Here is an 18,444-nt window from a genome sequence, read left to right as displayed (position 1 = left end):
GACAACTAAGGTGTATATCAATTGGAAAGCACTAACCAAACAATTGGTAAAATAATCACACGATACATACAAACTCTTACTTGACATGCATAAAACAAGTCTGTAGCGGAATAGCCAAGTATGATTACCTGATACGCGCTAGAAGTGGTTGATAACTGCGAGCACGTGACGGAAGTAGAATGTTCTTGCTTCAGATTCAAGGGATAGTCAAGAAGTTGTAAAGGTAAATTGTTTCATAATGAAAAGCCAACTTTTAAAATTGCCATGTAAGGAGACGGAATACTTGAGTAATGTGCAATATAGCACAGTTCCCTGTGCCCATATATGGTTTCGTTTGTGGGTTATGAAATCTAAAAATAATATATTGATAAATGTCATTCAAAAAGCTATACACTCATATCAATGTCAAAAGTATTACAAATTGGAAACACCTGAAATATCAATGAATCCATTCGGCTACCTACACACTACCGCAAGGCCTAAAGCTAAAAACGGACACTTGACTCACCAGTGGCGGATTGTGGACGAATAGGGTGTTAATAGCGGTGCGAGCAATTTTCGTGTCGATCGCCGTTTATTCTTCTTTGTTACCCAAGATGTGGTGTACATGTTCGAGGCAAGTGCCGGCTGCAGATGCGGTATCACCCCTCTTGTCCTCAAAGACTTGTTGGACTCTACTTTCCAGCTCATCCAGTGGATATCCGCAATGTCTGACCCATTCTCTTATTCGATCAACAGTTTTCGGGAATACATGCATTGTAGTGCCTTCAGATTTAGCATGGGTCTTCCAAGGGCAACCGCTAATCTAACGGGCAGGCATTGTTGAAAAATCTGAAAAGTAAATATCAAGATTATTAAACCTTGATGAATAAAAATGTCAAAGTAAATGAAACATACCATGTTCAATGCAAGGTTTGTTTTGGTCACCGGAACTATACCAGTTCATCATGTGCGGCTTAGTATTTGCATAAAGTCAGACATTTAACATGTGACTCGTCCCTTGGATGTTCTGTCTTGCACGAAAAGGAACAATGCTTACATTATAGACTGGACCCCCGAAGGATGCAATTCGATGACAATTGACACAGATGAAAATAAATAGATCTATTGATAGCATAACAATTGAAACTCCAGTCAATAGCAATGAGACCAATGACCATAGCTCTATTGGGTACTGTAATAGCAAATAGATTGAAATGTAAAAATGACCGAAATATGACTAGGATACATGGCCTTACCTTGACCAACAAACAGTTGGATTCAGCGGGCCGAGCAGTATGTTGCAGGAGAACAGGTAGCACACTGTCGAGTTTGCTCGAAGCGGTCACAGATGGCACGGCGACGAATAGATTAGCATAGATCTCAGTGCTTCTCGGGTAGAAGGTTCAGGAGTTGACTTGCAAAGCACAAAGATGTTCTCATGAGACATATCAAGTGGTTTTATAAAGTATTAGAAACGGGGGTGTGTTTGTGAATGAATGACGTGTGTATGTCGTGGTATTATGTTTATTGTGGGGGGTAGGGGTGTCACGGTATTAGTTTTGACGGTATGATAACCTTCTTGCCAAATTATGGTATATCATGGTTATCGCTGTATAGCAGGTGGAGTTAACTAATCTTAACAAATATTTTCTAAAAGGTCATAAATTGTCAGATTTATCATTACAAACAAAATCAGGAACCCAGGGCCAGATTTGGGCTTTTCAACATACTTTCCACTGAAATGCCACCCCTTGCTGCCACCAAACACACGTGTGGAGAGGAGGGGGGGGGGCCTGCTGCGACTGGCAAAGCAAACTGAATAGCTTTTCTTAAGTGGTCATTTAGGCCTTTAGTTCCCCCACTGGCCACTTGTGAAGATGCACATGTTGCCATCTTGATAACCTGCATGCCACAGATCAATGGAGGCTGATGGTAGTATACGCTTGCACACACACGTACACACACACACACGTACACACACACACGTACACACACACGTACACACACACACGTACACACACACGTACACACACACACACGTACACACACACACACACGTACACACACGTACACACACACACGTACACACACACACACACGTACACACACACACTTTACGTTACAGCCTTTAGTTTACTTGCGGGCCAAAAGGTGTTCAGTAATCACGGACATGTTACCCTTTGTTATGGCAGCAGGGAATACCCAGAGAGCTGAGTGAATTTAGCAGCGTGACTTATTATATGTAAATTCAATGATGGAACCAGGGAAATCCCCCATTGTCATATGTTTAGCAAACATTATCCATTATAAATATATAGACCTCTGCCTCAATGCCAGTAAGACTGAGATTCTACTCATCGGCACACCCACTCCCTCCTTCCCTGCAGCTCTCTGGCCGGCCTCCCTTGGCCCCCTTCCTGCCCCTACCTGCAAGGCTAAAAACCTCGGGGTCATCTTCGACTCCACACTCTCCTTCTCTCCTCATATATCTGACGTCTCTAAGAAGTCACACTACCAGCTGCACCTCCTCAGAGGTATTCTTCCCTTCCTCTCCTTCCCCCAGAAGCTCACTGTCTCCCGAGCCCTGGTTCTCTCTAGGCTGGACTACTGTAACAGCCTCTATCTTAATCTGCCTGCCTCCACTCTCCGCCCTCTGCAACTTATCCAGAACAGAACTGCGAGACTTGTCCTTGGCCTCAAGCCCAGGGACCGTATCTCTCCAGGACTGAAATCTCTTCACTGGCTCCCAGTGGCTGCGAGGATTAAGTTCAAAACCCTCTGCATTGTCCACAAGGCCTTCTGGGGCCTGGGACCTAAATACCTTCAACTCTCTCTTCCTAAATATCTTCCTTCACGAGCCCTTCGCTCATCCGTCTCCAACTCCCTCATGGTCAGCCGCTTCTCGAAGCAACGAGCTGGGGGTAGATCTCTCTCCGCAGCAGGGGCCTCCATCTGGAACAGCCTTCCTGCCTCCCTGAAACTTGAGGAGAACCATCTCCGGTTCCGGAAGCACCTCAAAACCTTCCTCTTCGCTTCTGCCTTCTCTCTCCCTCTCCCCTGCTAATCCTGCTTAACTCCCCACTGAATTCAGCACTAAACATGCATCTGGGCCACTCTCAGCAACCTCGGTCCAGGGCCCAGCCACTCTCCACTTGCACTGCCTCCCTGGCTCCCCCTGCACTGTGGGACTGTCACTGTATCCCTACAGCCCCCTTCCCAGCACTTGCTCTGCACTTACCTCGCACTTGCCACCAGCTGGCCCTTTTTATTTATTATTTTTTACGCTACTTACCTTGTACTGCACTTCCCCCCCCACCTCCTCCCCCTGCACTTCCTCCTTTTCCCCTTACCTCTGCACTTGCGCGATCTGAATGACACCTGGCCTAGTAGGATCGTTTGTCTGTCTTCCCCTTGTTTCCCTCCCTCCCTGCCTCGTCGCGCCTTGAAACACTTGTGTATAGGCGCGTTACAAATACCATATCATAAAGCCGCCATACCAAAGTAAACCCTTTTCCTTCTTGGCACTGTATTTATTCTTCCTATTGCTAACATATTGATTTTATGTCAGGCACGTGTGGTTTATGGAATGGCATTAAAAACTGCTCCAACTAAAACTACTTGGCAGACGGCACATCCAACAGTGCTTACTGCAGCCTTTCCAAATCAGATTGAAAAGCACACTTAACGGTATAAACAATGTGACGGTTATTGTTCAATTGAGTGGTTCATGGTATCTTTAACGGTATACCGTTCTACCGTTACATCCCTAGTGGGGGGCGGCCTGCCTCGTGGGAGGCCTGCCTGGAGCGCGCAGAGCAAATGGCCCACAACCTCGTTCCCACTCTGACTGGAAAACTCCAGAGGTATTTGCAACAGCTAATAAATGTAACACATCACTCTTCCTCTGAGATCACGGTCCTGCATGTGAACCAGCCTGAACCAAGCACATCGCTCGTTCATCTCCACAAACGTGTCCTTGCCCACGCACCCTCGCCAGTGGAAACTTACTGCCATTCTGACCCTATGTCCCTTCAAGGTATTCTCTTCATGTGCCAGACCACTGACCACGCCATGATGCCCACCTAGCAGATCCCCAACTAACATTAGACCCCTACTGCAGTATATCGTTGCCTATCAATAACAAATGCCACATATCAGAGATTCTTGTGAGCACCGACCCACACTTCAAACAGTGTATTATAGTGGTCAAGACCCTTGACCTAAGGCCTGTATAATCCAATGTTAATTGATAGTATAGATATGTGTGACTTTTGTAGAGACATAACCGACTGAAAGACTTTGAGCAAGTGTTATTTAGTGCATGCATTATTGATAATATAATGTTAGCTTAGATGGTGACCACCCCGCTTCACCGCGACCTGAACTTCACCCATTCCAAGCACAGATGTCTGACGTCCATCCTTGAATGGAGACACACTTGATTCATTTAAAAAATCGAAACAACCGTTGTTAAAATATATGTGGTTTTATTTTGTATCTTATTTTGATGACACAAAAATACAAAACATTGTACAGTTCAGGTTGCAGCACAGCGAGAGAAAATCCCCTGTACTGACCACTGTCACTCGGGAATTTTTCTCTTATGGCACGAACGGCACAGGTGGGTATCACTCTTCGAATGCGGTGTCCAAGCCTCCCGTGAAGCCACCATGTAAAGGAACGATAGGCCACCAGCCTGTACCACCTGTGAAAAGGAATGAAGCAAACTGTTTATAAATGACCAAGATAAGTTTAATAAACGTTTGTTGTCAATGACAATTCTTGTAACTAATGGCATTCTGCTCGGACAAATGCTATCTAGACACTGCACACTATTGAACGACATTCGTGCGTTACAATGATATGTATATGTAATATTGGATATAGTAGACCATGAAATAGGAGTGGCATGACAAGCAGAGTATACTTACCCATTACTCGGATTACGACGACAAACAGTTGCGCGAAGTTCATGCATAAGCACCATCATTATCCTCAACACGGACCGTGTGAGGCAGGCTGCCCTGAAGTCTGGCAGCTCGGTGATGCATTGCGGTCGTTGCTCGCCTTCCGAAATGTAGGCCACGCATCCCGAATTTTCACAGCAGCAGCAGTTCTCGTCCTCGGTTGGCATTAGCTCTCACCGATTGCATGTGCACCAGGTGGAAACACCGTCCATGCGACTAGGTCCAGGCTCTTCAGCTGTTGAATCGTCCTCCCAACTGCCGTCCGAAGACTCATCGTTTTCACGTGTTTCCCTTTCCATTAGTTCCTCCTCGGTATACTCGGGCTCGTACATGTAGGGCATTATTGTAGCCATTATGTGTTAAACAAACTAAAATAATTGATAGCGGTGGTACTGGTATCTGTTCACACGGGCTACAGCAATGAAGGTAGCTGACCAGAGCACAGAAACGAGTCACAGAATACTCACACAGAGAGGAATGGAATCGAAAATCTGCTGCTGTGTGTTGTGAAACAGTCTGTTTATACTTATTGAGGAAAGAGGCATGCTGCCATTTCCATGGCGACACGTCATTAGCTGAAGCGCAGCGAATGTTGACATGAGACGTGCTTTGGCATTGTGAAATGGGCGGTACGCGTCTGCTGATGGCTCAGGGGCTGGGGATATGATTTCGTGCCGCGATGGGAGAAATTATAGGATTATCACAAAATGGCGGCTCCCGATGCCTGTTTTCCCGTGCGTTTAATGGACACAAACTCGGTTAAGGTCCATAGGAAATTTTTCTAAAATCGAGCAACTTGGGCTTAAAAACACATGGCCGACCCGTAGGGGCAATAAAAAATGTTGACCGAACCATTCCTTTAACCATGCCTCTTGGAGACAGACTATCAAAGTCGACCAGGTTAACAGCCAAGATCTTAGTTAAATGTCCGAAACCTCGGGTATTACATGAGAACATTAGTTTTTCCTTGATTCAACTCTTTTCCTCTATACCTGTGCTGGTGGTTTCTCGGTATCTCATGCACTTTGTTTGCCACTTAATTGTCTTTGTTTCTCCGAAAGGCATGGCCTCATGGGAATCTCTTTAGCTTTTTCGGAGCTGTCTCGCCTCGTTGGTGAAGATTCATTAAGGGTCCGTTCTTATGATGGACGGCGTTCATAATTTCGAAGAGACCCCCTCTGACTGTGGTTAGGCATCTTATTTAGGTTCAGTCTGCGTTCTTCAATTTTGTATTTGGACTTTCTTGGTGAACTTTTCTGCTAATGTGTCTTTCTCTCGATTCATATAAGACTTTTGTCTCTTTGGTTCGTGAATCTCCTTAATTTCATAACCCATCCTTTTGAAGTCCCGTATAGAGTTTCTGAAGAGGCTCCTTGGGGATTGGAGCACACTTTTTATATCTTCCTCCCTTGGTTCAACAATCGGGATGTCCTGAGTGCAGTCTTTTCATGCTTTTTGAGTTTTCCTTGTGTCTTTGCTTAGTCTGTCGGGTACGGGAGGAATACCTCCCTACTGAATCTCCCGCTCTCTCGTGTGACCTAGTGTTACTCCTGGTTTTCTCACGCCTCGCTCTGGATTTCTCGCTTGGCTTTTTATACTGAGCTTTATCCGCTTTACTATGGCTTCCGCGGGGGCGCCCCACTGTGCCCCTGTGTTCCTCCTGGGGGCTGGGGCATCGATCTTCCTTGTTTGGCTTTTTTTTTTTTTTTTTTTTTTTTTTTTTTTTTTCTTTTAGGTTCCATTTTCTTCTGTTCATTCTGCAGGCCATCCGTTTACAGCTGTCATGGGAGTTAACTCTGATTTAGAGTCTTCAATCGGGTAGGCACTTGGCTCCAATAACTCCATCTGTTCGTTGTCTGCAAAGTTCATGACCAGAGGTTCAGTTCTTGTGGTAAATCCCCTTTCGTTTATTTAATTTCAGTTTTCTTTTCTTTTTTGGGAGGGTCGGCTTTGGTATTCACAACGCTCTGAGCCACTGCCCCGTAACCTGCTACCTTTGTGCTTTCTATATTCCCTCTAAATACCATCGCATCCTTCGCTATTCCTAGCCCATTTTTTCCAAAGATCCCGTAGGATGCCTTAGGCCCTACGTTTGAATCTCGCAATGGATTTTGCCGGGGTAATGGCTCACTTGGATCTAAAGGGCCCTAGATCTCTTGCCATAGCCCCATTCTCCCATGGTTTCTTTTGTGCAGGTTCCATCTCTTGTGACTGCAGATCTGGGATAATGCCTTCTGATACGTAAGCTGCTCTACCCTTGGCTTGGGTTAGTGCCAGTACTTCCTTTTGGGTGCCGGCTGATGTGGCCACTTCAGAACTCTGTTCAGAGGAATCTCGTACTGGTGTTTGAGTTGGTGGATCTAGATTCCTGTTCTTTTTCAGCCACGTCTGGAGATTTCCTGTTTGAGTCCCCTCATTTGTCGGTGTCATTCTCTTGCCTTTGAAGGCTACTTGCATTAGGTGATGCAGGCATTGAGTCTGGTTGACTTTTATCTAAGCCAACCTTGGTTCCCTGGTCCGGAATTTTAGGCCTTAGGCAGGCAGCTGTTTATTTTGATGATTGGGGGGGGGGGGGGGGAGACGTCCGTGTTTTGTTCGTCATCTCTGGAATACGATTCTGTAGACTGCTCACTTAATTGATCATCGGACCGTCTTTTTTTTTTCTTGCCTGATATGACATTTTATCAATGTTGGCGTTTTGGGCAGGTCCTCCCCGGCCATTAGCGCTTGTTTTCTGTCATTGCAACGGGCCTGTAGGGGAAGCTTGTCTGCTGAGCTAGCTTGTAATGTAGCCCGGGCACCGACACCTGCCAGCATTTCGGCGTCTGTCAGTTCAACAGGAATCCGCTCAACCCGTTTGAAACATTTTTTTGCAAGAAAATGTAAATAATGTGCTAGATGGCACTGATTTTTGTTGTAAAGGGGGATTAGGTTTTGTTTTTAACGCTTTAGGGCTCAAGCGCGTGTGTACTCGGGGTCTGAGTCGTCTTCTTATTTGTAACCCGCTGTAAGAATTCGCCCCCTCCCCCACCCAGACTTTTTTTTTCTCACCCCGCACGCCCCCCCCCCCACCCAACCACTTTGGCTGGGCTTTATCCCTCAGTGGCCCGTCTCCTCTCGGCAAGCATCTTCGGTAAGGAGGGTTGAGGTAGTGGCTTGCGTAGATCTTGAATTTTTTGGCTTTTTGCCTTCTTAGGCATTCGCGAGATCTCCAAGCCTACTTCCCGGGATCGTGTGGTCCTTTGCCTTCAGATGTTAATTGGGCTAATGAGTTTCCTCCTTCCACGTTATCTGCAATACCCCATGCATTATTCCTTGTCTGTGTATCTGGAGTTGTTAAATCCTCTCTGACCACAATATCGTGGACTTCGAGTTGCTTTCTTTGTATTCTGGACACGCTGGCTGCATTGCCTCAGCAGTATGTTTTTACTTTATTGCCCCCTCCTCCAGTGTTTCACACGCTAGATTCTCCTGGGAGACAGCTCTTACCTTCAATCTTCTCGCTGCCTCCCTTCCTGATAGGAGTTGCCGTTGACTGGTTGAAGTTGGCGGGGCACAATTCTTGCGCCATAATCCTATGGCGCCCGCTGTGCAGACTTCTCTTTTTGTCCATTGGCGCCGCAGACTGCAACAGACTGCGTCCCGCTCAGGGTCCATACGCCGCCATAAGCAACGTTTTCTACTTGAACCACACCCGGCACAGTTCCTGCAGCTCCCCTCTGAAAGCAGCTGGGTGGCTGCATTGTGTGGGATAGTTTAAATGATAAAGGGGGTATTTATTCATGCAATGTTTATTGGATACACGTATCCGACAAACATTGCATAAATAAACCGGGTCGTGGCTGAGGACTTAACTTCCTCTGGTGACCCCCGTGCACCTCCCCCCCACCCCCCCCCCCCCCCCCCCCCACTATTTCTTTCCCTCTGTAGGACTGACTTCCTTCATTTCCCTGCGACTTCCTTGATTTACCTGTGCTGTCTCACTGACTAGGTGCCTGCATGTTGCTTTGCAAAAATGCAAACTCCTATGTTGTCTTGCGAGCAAGATAACGATGAGTATTTAGCCCTAAACAAAAAAAAATAGCCATACTGTAGGTAGAGGGCTTCAATTTGTGGGGCGTGTGATCCAGGACAGCTAGAAAAGAGAAAATACATGCTCAGTCAGTGCAATGTGATGGGGGCGCGGGGAATAAATGTAGCCTGGATGTGCGCTTTCCTGCATTTGGATTGCGTGTCCACGCTGCGTTGTTGCTTCCTGCTGGTGCCGCCAGTGTCTTATTGCCTGGTAAGGGATGCCGCTGCTCGGCTCAGGCCGCCGCACCATAGTTGGAGGGAGTGCCGGGAAGCAAGCATTTCAGGCCTATGTGGGTCCCTCTGCTTCCCTCTCCTTTTTGGACCCACGAAGATTAGCGCGTGGGGAAAGGGTGAGCAGGGGGGCCGGATCACTGCAATGCTGGTTCCGCCTGCACCGCTCTTCCCTCTGTGCCCCCACCTTGCTTGGATATGGCGGAAGAGGTGAGCGGCGATGGAAGCACTTATTTCCAGTGTTGTATGATATCCAGCTCCCATTGTGGGCTCTCCAGCAATCTGCTTTGGGGAGCCAGATATCATATAACACCGGTCCCCCTACTGCTGTCCCTCTGCCTCGTCACCCCTCTGGTCCATGGGACGGCGCTGACTGGGTCCGAGACCCTGCATCGGATGTCTGGCCAGATCTCGGGACCCAGCCCACCTCTGCCATGACCAGGCTTTACCAAGCCCCCAGCTTTGCAGAGGGAAGCTGGGGGTTCGGTGATCTACTCTAAACAGGGCTCCTTTCCTCAGCCGTCACTTGCGCATTTCCTGGCTCTGTTTGCTCATCCTGTCCTGGGACACCACGGAAATTGATGGGCCATGAACATAACTGTAGCGGGTAGGGGAGTGGTCCATGTTGAAAGCGGGCATTCTACATGCTGGACACATTATTGTTCTAACGTGCATCTTGCACATTCAAAGGATCAAACGCTGCTGAAAACTTGCGTTCACTGTTTTCTTCGTGGTGGTTTTTAATTTATATTTTTTTTTCCTCTTGAGCAATGCACCAATACTCTAAATAGTGTGCCCCTTGCTTTTGTGGTTTATCACAGGTTATATTTATAAATGTGTTATGATTACAAATAGATGTTTCTGTTGTGCTGACAGCAGTTATTAGGAAATTGGGTTCATGGGTGCCAAATGGAGGCAGAAATACCCCAACCCATCCCTTGGCCAAACACATTTTATAGCACTTCCTTTTTTTAAATTCTTTATAAGTAATTGCAAAAAATCATTGTTGCATATTTTGTTTTGGTTAAATTCAACCTTAAACGCAGTCTCCAAAGGTCGTATCAACCTGCTGAGCTACCCTGGGAGCCATCTACTATAGAGCAAGTCTATGCATCCCTTGATGTACTAAAATCACTGCATTACCAACAGTACTTTGGTGCACCGCTGCCATAGAAGTGATTTAAAGTGGAATTAATGTATATCATCCTGCCGTGGGTGCCAGGCCTTCGCTTGCATGTGGCACCATTTGTTGCAGAGAAGCCAGGGGCCCTAGTGTCTAGCATGGCAGTTGCGGAAGTCTACTGCTACGTCGGCGCTGTCACCTAACTGCAGTATAAGCTACATGGCTATTATTCGATGTTTCCGAACTAACGTGTTGTATTCTATGTAAGATATGCAGATGAATGATTGGAATGCCAGCAGGCTGGACTTCTCAACTGTTAAGGGTAAAATATAACAAGCTGATGCTTGCTCGCTCTATTTTTTTCTTTTTTGTCTGTGTGACTGAGTACAAGTCACTTTTTCAGGTATGTGTTCTGACTGCTTTCTCTGCCAGCTGGGGTGGACTGGCCTATAGCGAACTTTGGAGATTTCCTGGTTGGACTCTGCACTCTAGGTCCCTTTTGTGTGCGGGTCCCTTTTGTGTCCGGGGAAGGATGTGTGCCAACTGGCAGAGTGTAGTGCGCAAATATTGGTATGGTCAATCTGGTACGTCTTTTTTTTTTTTTTTTTTTTTTATTGTACTTTTTTCAATTGCAGGAACACAAATGGGATGATTGAGCCAATCTTGGACAGCAAAGTCCCCAGCAGCAATGTCACCATAAAAAATCCTGACATCTGTATTAGGACTTGCCGACGGTAAGTCTTTTATTTTTTTATTTTAAAACTATTGTATTTTGCTGTTGGTGATGGTGGGGTAATTAAAGGCTTAGTCACAATCGGGGGTTTCGAACCTATTTTTGAGGCGGTTCCTTTCTCATGTCCAGTTTGAGGGTGGTACTGAAGGTTATGTGGAGTCACTGTGTACTCTCTCCTGGTTTCCCAGCGTTACGTCCTGCTTACTAGTTGATGCCTAACACCCAAGAGCTGGTTTTAAGTGTTAGGCAGAATCAGATGCAGTACGCTGTGGGAGCACCTCGCACAATTAAGACTACAAGTGTAAGTACAATTTCACCTTTGGTACAAGCCTGTACTACACAGTAAGGTGGTAGCGATGGCCGAGCAGCCTGACTTATCGCAAGAGTAAAGTGAGCATCAGAAGTTACACAAAGGACAGCAATTATGGTTCAAACAGTGGTTCAAGGTTTCCGAGTAAAAGAATATACATTTATTTACACCATCAGATATAAAACTGTTCACTATTATAAAGCAGCAGAAAATATCAATCCTAATACTCAATTCTGGACAAGTTAAGCTCAAAAATGAAGTTTAAGCAAAATGGCACTCCAGCAATTTAAAAGGGGAGGAAAGACGAGGTTATCCAAAATCAACAACACCAAGTGATAGGCTAGGCAATCTAGAAAAGGCTTACTACAACTAGGATTCAAGTCAATAGGCTTGGGCCAGTGTTAATGGTTCAGAGTCTTTGCAGAGGATCACACAGTTAGAGTAGTTTGCGGTTAAGTCTTTGCCAAGAGTTAAAAACTGAGTTGGTTGTAGGAAAACTTATTTAAAAGAGTAGAGAGCTTTCACCGCGATCGGACGGTATGAATGATTTGAATAGTACCTTAAATGAAGAAAAATGCTGTAGCTGAGGCGGTTGTTCCTGGCAGTTCCTGCAGGCTCACGGTTCCTGAAGCGACTGTCGTGGTGACAAGGAGGAAGACTGGAGGGTCCTGTACTGCCCAGGGAAGAAGCCGGCAGCAGAGCAAAGCCTTGAATAAAAGGTGCGCTCCTTAAAACTCCGGTTTGGTTCCTCCTGGCTATCTGGTTCACTGCAGCGATGCACAGCAAATTCAACCAGTAGAGAGAGGCCAGTGTTTGGCGAGCTGGTTGGTTTCACCAAGCTCAAGGGAAGAAGATTCCTTGCAGATCTTCTGTTGGCTGAGTTTCGTGCAATTCGGACCAGCAGGGTTTCACCGGGATGTCCAGTAGTTGCAGCAGTCGTCTTCCTTCAGCTACTCGTTGGTTCTCTCGTTCCATTGGTGACTCTGCCTCTTCCCCCCCCCCCCCCCATTCACACAGCCTGGCTGTCCTGGCAGGACAGTCACCCAGCCAATCAAGCAAGCGTGTGACTTGGGGTCTCCAAGGAGATCCTGTGTAGGGGGGGCCCCCCCCCAAACCCCTCCCTCACGTCCTGTTCACCCAGGTGCCTAAGGAGTGATTCTGTGCAGAAGCTAGACCAGAAGCCCACCAAAGCACAGCACACAAAGGAACTAAACCTGGTTTGGCGCGCAGAGTAAAACACGAGGAAAGACCTTTACAAAAAAGAAATGGCAAATGGACCCGACCAGAACCAAATAAAAATCAATGGGGTCCAGCAGGTTACAGTGTGAGGCTACCACCATAGCCTCTAACTGTACCAAGGCTATTTTCATAGTTCGTGGTAGAATAAAAATGGTAGATACCACTGCCACCATCCAAATCTTAGACTCAGGAACTAAATAATGTTCCATGAGAAACGGACAAAAAGGGCTTTATTAACCCTTCCAGTAATCTATTGGAAGATAGGTTGTACTGGGTCTGTAAATTTAAAAAGACAAGTAAAGTCAATGGCAACTTTGCAACTGTACATGTTCTGGGAGACAGTACAGTCCCAGAAAATGGAGTTTAAATTGGGAAGTCTAAAAAGACAACCCTGTGTCACTGCACTAAAGGTGCTGTGACGCACAGTAAAAAGATGACGCCTGTGGAGTAGGTTAGACTTCATAGTCCATGAGCAAAAAATGTACAACACACAGCACAAATGTAAGAGTGGGGAAAAGGCTTACTCTTACCAGGTGAAAAAATAAATCCTAGAAATCAAGCAACGCTGTTGAGGGACTCATGAGGTAAGGGAAATTAGCCATTCTGGAGAATTCTCCCTAACATTAACCCCTGCTCATTTTGGAGTCAGACATGTATTGACTGTTTTCATTGCAGCTGCATTGCTCCAGGCCTCGGTGTCAACCTAACCACCTGTGTGCTAGCAATAAAAATCCAGTGAAGCACTTGACCAGTCATGCAGTCAAGTAAGGATGTCTTTTCCCTGTGTAACATTGGTTGAGTAGAAGTGCTGAAGGTTTATATTGGCCCTGTGCATCCAGGTGTGGTTTTCGCCGCCAATCTTTGGCCTAGTCCAGTGATGGGCAGAATTGCGTGCAGTACCCTCTAGACCATCACATACAATTTGGTGTAAGCAAAACCAACCTTTGGTATAAGTCTATACTACACCGTTTTTGGTAGCAGGGCTGAGCAATCGGGCTTATCTGAAGAGGGAATGTGAGCTGTAAGGGCTGTTACACCGAGGTCTACAATCCCAAGTATTCAAATAGACACTCAACGTTTCTTGGTAAAACACTTATTAATTTATTACACAATCCTTTATAATGCATTCACTAAAAGGAGGCAAGTTATATCACACAAATATACTAAAGTACTGATTACTTAAGCAGTTGAGCTCCCCTGAAGTAAGGGCAAAATAGCAGTAAAGTAGGAGTAAAAAGGCATAGGTTAATCAAACGAATATCAGTGATTCTGAAACGGGGCAAATAGTTCACCAGAGCAATCAATTCAATAGGTTAGGCCAAAGTCAATGGGCTAATGTCTTGTATAGGATAAAATGTTTCTGATTATTAAACGGTAAAGTCTTCGCCAAAGTTCTCAGAAGTAGTTTGGAAGAAAGGTTTGTATGCTGGGTCACAAGATGATTGGGCCTGAAAGTTGCTGACGTTATATGCACTTTTGCAGTGGAAGGTAAGTTCTCTCGCGTTTTCACAGTACCTTACAATGAAGAAAAAGATGCAGCTGAAGAGTTCTGTTCCTGGCATTTCCTGCAGATCTCGCTGTTCCTGAGCCTCAGTCGTGGGGACAAGAGGGAGAATGTTGGGACTCCTGAACGGCGACTGGTCACAAAGCTGGCAGACTTGGCAAATCTTCAGTTCCAGTAGCTGTCCTTCAAGTATACACGCTGGTGTCCTTCTCCCTGGTTAATCCTAACCAGCTCCGAGAATGATATCCAGGTGGCTTATGAGTTGATTGGTCCTACCAACTCAAAGTAAAGTCGTCCTTGAAGGGGTTTCTGTTGAGCTGAACTGGGCGTTTTGGACCTGCAGCAGGGCATCGCTGGGCAAACCAATGGTCCAGGAGTTGCAGCAGCCGTCCTCTTCCAGCTCGTCTTTGTTTCTTTCGTTCCAGTGGCCGACTCTGCCTTCCATGCCAAGAGACTCCCCTTTTTAATTCAGTTCTCTCCCGTTCATTCCAGCCTAGCTGTCACTCACTCAGCAGATTGGCTGACTGTCCGGCAAGGACAGCCAGAGTGCATTTGGGTCTCCTAGGAGACTAAGCGCAGGGAGTTTCGGGCACCTCCCTCACTTCCTGCCCACCTCAGGCGCCAGAGGCTGTCTTCAGTCCTGATGCCTGCCAAAGGTGTAGGAACAAAGGGACCAAACCTGGTTTGGCGCACACAGACAAATTCAGAAGGAACTGTCCAAAAAGAAACGGTGAAAAAAGACCACCAGGACCTGTTTAAACAAAGGAGGCTCAGATGCCATCTTGAAAAACATGGCTCGTGTGATTTTTTTTTTATTTTTTTTTATTTTTTTTTAGCTGCCGGTGTTTGGTCGGGGGGGGAAAAATCATGATGGTTTGTTGTAAAACTACTGCCACCAGCCATTTCGATAGGAAAGGGTAGCATTTGACTGGTACATGAGTTACTAGACACGGGATTACTAGGTAACCCCTGAGCACTCTTTTAGAAGGTAGTGTGCTGGGTCTAGGAATAAGACTAGTGAACTTTACTTTCTCTGGGGAAAAAAGTAGTTTATCCCAGAGAAGGTATTTAACCCTTGGGACATCCTTAAAGGCTTCCCTGTGTCACTGCACTGAGGGTGCTGCGACACAAAAATGAAAAGATGCTTATGGAGTTGTTTAGGCTCCATAATCGACAGAGTAAAACACACGTCAAAATACATGAGTGGGAAGAAAGGCTCACTCTCCAGGTAATAATAAATCCAGCAAAGTTGCTGGGGGTCTCTAAGGTGGGAGAAATTAGCACATTTATGAGAATTCTCCCTAACATCCAGGACCACACTTTAACAAAAAAGTTGAGCTAGAATTTCACGATCTGAACAGGGAGTCTTCTGAGACTTGTATCAATGTTTTGTTTTAATCCAAGCAGCATTTCTGACCCATAATGCTGAGTTTTCTAACCCCCAACCACCTCCCCCCGCCCCACCCCCCCTGTTCATGTGATTTTGTTTGGGGACTTGAATCTTATGTGGTGGTTGTCAATTTTAAATCTTTTAAAGCATTTTTAATTTTTGAAAACTTTAAATGGTTTTTAAAATAATGACATAAATTAACGTGGGGGTTTGCAATGTTTTCAGAGTCTGGCTTCTTTTTGGGATGGATCGTTGGTATGAACTGAATATCTTTTTCACTGTACCGATTGGGGGGGGAGGGGGTCTCTTTAGAAAGACTGCTCTGTGACTGCAGAGCGGTCTTTCTAAATCAAACTATCATATTTGTCAAACCCCTGTCGCACACGTGCGTGCAGGGGCTGACTGGTGCTCTGAGCCCCAGCAGAGTCGTCACAGGAGGCAAAGGTGAGTTTTGGACTGGATGTGTGCGCATGTGGGTAGGATGCGTGTTTTGGGGAAATTGGGAGTTCGGGTGGCCCCCCCCCCCCCTTCCCTGATTGACGAGTTAATGAGTGGGTGGCGTAGGAGTATGATTTCTGCACATTAAAGCCAGTATAAAAACAGGTGGAGAAAAATCCGTTTTTTTTTTTTGTGTTTGGCTGTTAAAATGCAATAATGACACAACTGGATAGTTTCCTAGTGGCCAAAGATGGTAAGAATCTCAAATGAAAAGTGGAAAGAGGTGGAAACGGACACGAGAAATGCAAAAAACACGGAAATATTTTTTTTGCATTTTGGGTTCACATGGATTGCAGTTGCTGCTGCAGTGTGTTGCGGCGCTACATTAGCACGCCTGAAGCCAACACTATTAAGGCGACATTTGGAAACCAAACATTAGCAAAAAAGACCAGGGATTTGTTTGTACGGCAGCTGCAAGGCATACACAAGCAAAAAGACACTTAAAATGTGGCCTCCGTACCTGAAAATGCTTTAGAAGCTTCTTACCACATTATCGGGGGGGGAAGGCCCTTTACAGATGCTGGGAGTAATTCTGCCACCAATTCTCGCTGTCAACCGGGTAATGCTTAGTGACGGTGCAGCAGAGAAATGCAAAAGTATCCTTATGTCTGACGCCACAAATTTCTGCTGCATCATTGACCTGTCCTATCAGTACAGAATTGATATTGTGCTCGAAATATTGGAGGAATATTTTGTAAACCAATTCAGGGCAGAGCAACTGCCATCTATAGTCATTGACCTTGTCAACTACTCGTTCCCACTGCCTAAAGTGGGAGGTGTGTGTTGGTATTTGCTTGGATGGTGCTCCTTCAATGGCTGGTGCAAGAACTGGGTTAAAAGCAAAGTGTTGGTAGTAGGGTCACATATTGCGTGGTCCCCCGGGAAGCTTTGCCTGTGCGCAATATGGGGAATGGACTCTCAGAGGTGCTGACTTCTGTTGTAAAGATTGTGTTTTATGACGATGCACCGCTCAAGCGCCTGTCTGTTTGCCACATTATGTGCAGAAATGGGAGCTGGCAAAAACAAAGAGGTGATGGCTGGAAGGTTTAGACTTAATCTTAACCACTGGCAATGCTCTGGGCAACCCTCCAGACCACCGTTCTTCGCCTGCCAAGCCATTACAGAAGGGAAAGACCCTATGCAAATCAGGCTTGGCCCCACCCCAAAAGGGGCAGTCCAGCCCGAACTGCTAGGCCACATCCCTTCTGCACGAGACCACAAGCATCCCCAAACATGTTTCGCCCTTGTTGGGGCTCATCAGTGAGGAGTAGCTTGGGTCTCTAGGCCCAGCAGGCACGGGACCCACGTCTGGGCATACCCGTCCCACTAGGGGTGACATAGCAAAAACAATGGGAGCTGAACATGATGCTTTGTTTCACACGGAGGTGAGGTTGCTCTCCAGGGGGAAAGGTTTTAAATTGTGTTTAGGATTTCTTTTTCGGAAGTGCGTGTGTGTGTGTGTGTGTGTGTGTGTGTGAGAGATCTGCAGTGCCAAGTTGCAGTGCGGGGGAAATGTTGAGAGGCATTTTGGGACAATGCATACAAATTATGAAAAGAACTTTCCTTAAGGAAGCCGTCTGCAATCCCAAAAAGTAGCTGAACTAAAAGAGCCCTGCAGATGCGACAATCCTTTCTTACCCAACCAGCAAAGAAAGCAAATGCTGCAACGGAGGCATCCTTCAAAGTTGCACATTATTTGGCAAAACACAAATGCACTTTTACAGATGGTACAGTTGTGAAAGGTGCGATGGCTCTCGTGGCTGAGTCCAGTTTTAAACATTTTAAAAAACTGCCCTGACATTTTCAGGTGTACAGTTAGGTGTAAACACAATGGCAAGGAGGGTATCTGCACTATGATGGGGCAATTAGAAAAAGATTTGAGCCTATGCAATATCCATTCCGTGTGATTAATTGGTTGCAAGTGATACTGCTCAGCTGGCACTGTTTGCTCAAATGGTTGACGACTTCACCAACAAAGAGGAATTCTTGACCTTGTTGCCTCAGAAATCCACAACCAGAGGTGTTTAAATGAGGTCAACTTGTCAAAACAAAAATTAAAAGTTGGTAAATAACTGGTGCACCAGGACGTCATTCTGGTTTTGTTGCGTGCTGCAAAGCAGATCCTGCTTTCCCTCCATTATTGCACTACCACTGCATCATCTATCAGCAGGGAATTTGTGCAAAAGTGATGGGGTTTGTTGTGTGAATTATTAATTCAATTAGTTCAAAGGCCAAAAAGCACAAAGTTCTTCCAGGAATATTTTGAACCCTCTGCCGCACATAGTGATCTGTTGCTGCACACGGAAATCTGTTGGCTTAGCAAGGGGGGGTGGGGGGGGAATACTACGTCTCTTTCTTTCACTTTTGCCAGAAATCAGACTTCATGATGTCAA

General features: G+C 46.0%; 1 protein-coding gene across 8 annotated transcripts in view; it reads left to right on the top strand.

Moving 5' to 3' along the window:
• SOCS5 (suppressor of cytokine signaling 5) overlaps positions 1-18,444 on the top strand; it is a 120,801-nt gene that overhangs the window by 24,153 nt on the left and 78,204 nt on the right. For all 8 annotated transcript variants that reach the window (XM_069608434.1, XM_069608436.1, XM_069608431.1 and 5 more), the window contains exon 2: positions 11,013-11,111. The gene's annotated coding sequence lies outside the window, so the exon portion shown is untranslated. The remainder of the gene's footprint in view (positions 1-11,012; positions 11,112-18,444) is intronic.

This window comes from Ambystoma mexicanum, chromosome 4q, assembly GCF_040938575.1.
Source record: "Ambystoma mexicanum isolate Mex_15411 chromosome 4q, UKY_AmexF1_1, whole genome shotgun sequence".
NCBI classification, from domain to species: Eukaryota; Metazoa; Chordata; class Amphibia; order Caudata; family Ambystomatidae; genus Ambystoma; species Ambystoma mexicanum.
The sequence above is the reverse complement of the archived record's forward strand: the minus strand, read 5'-3'. Positions and strand labels throughout refer to the sequence as shown.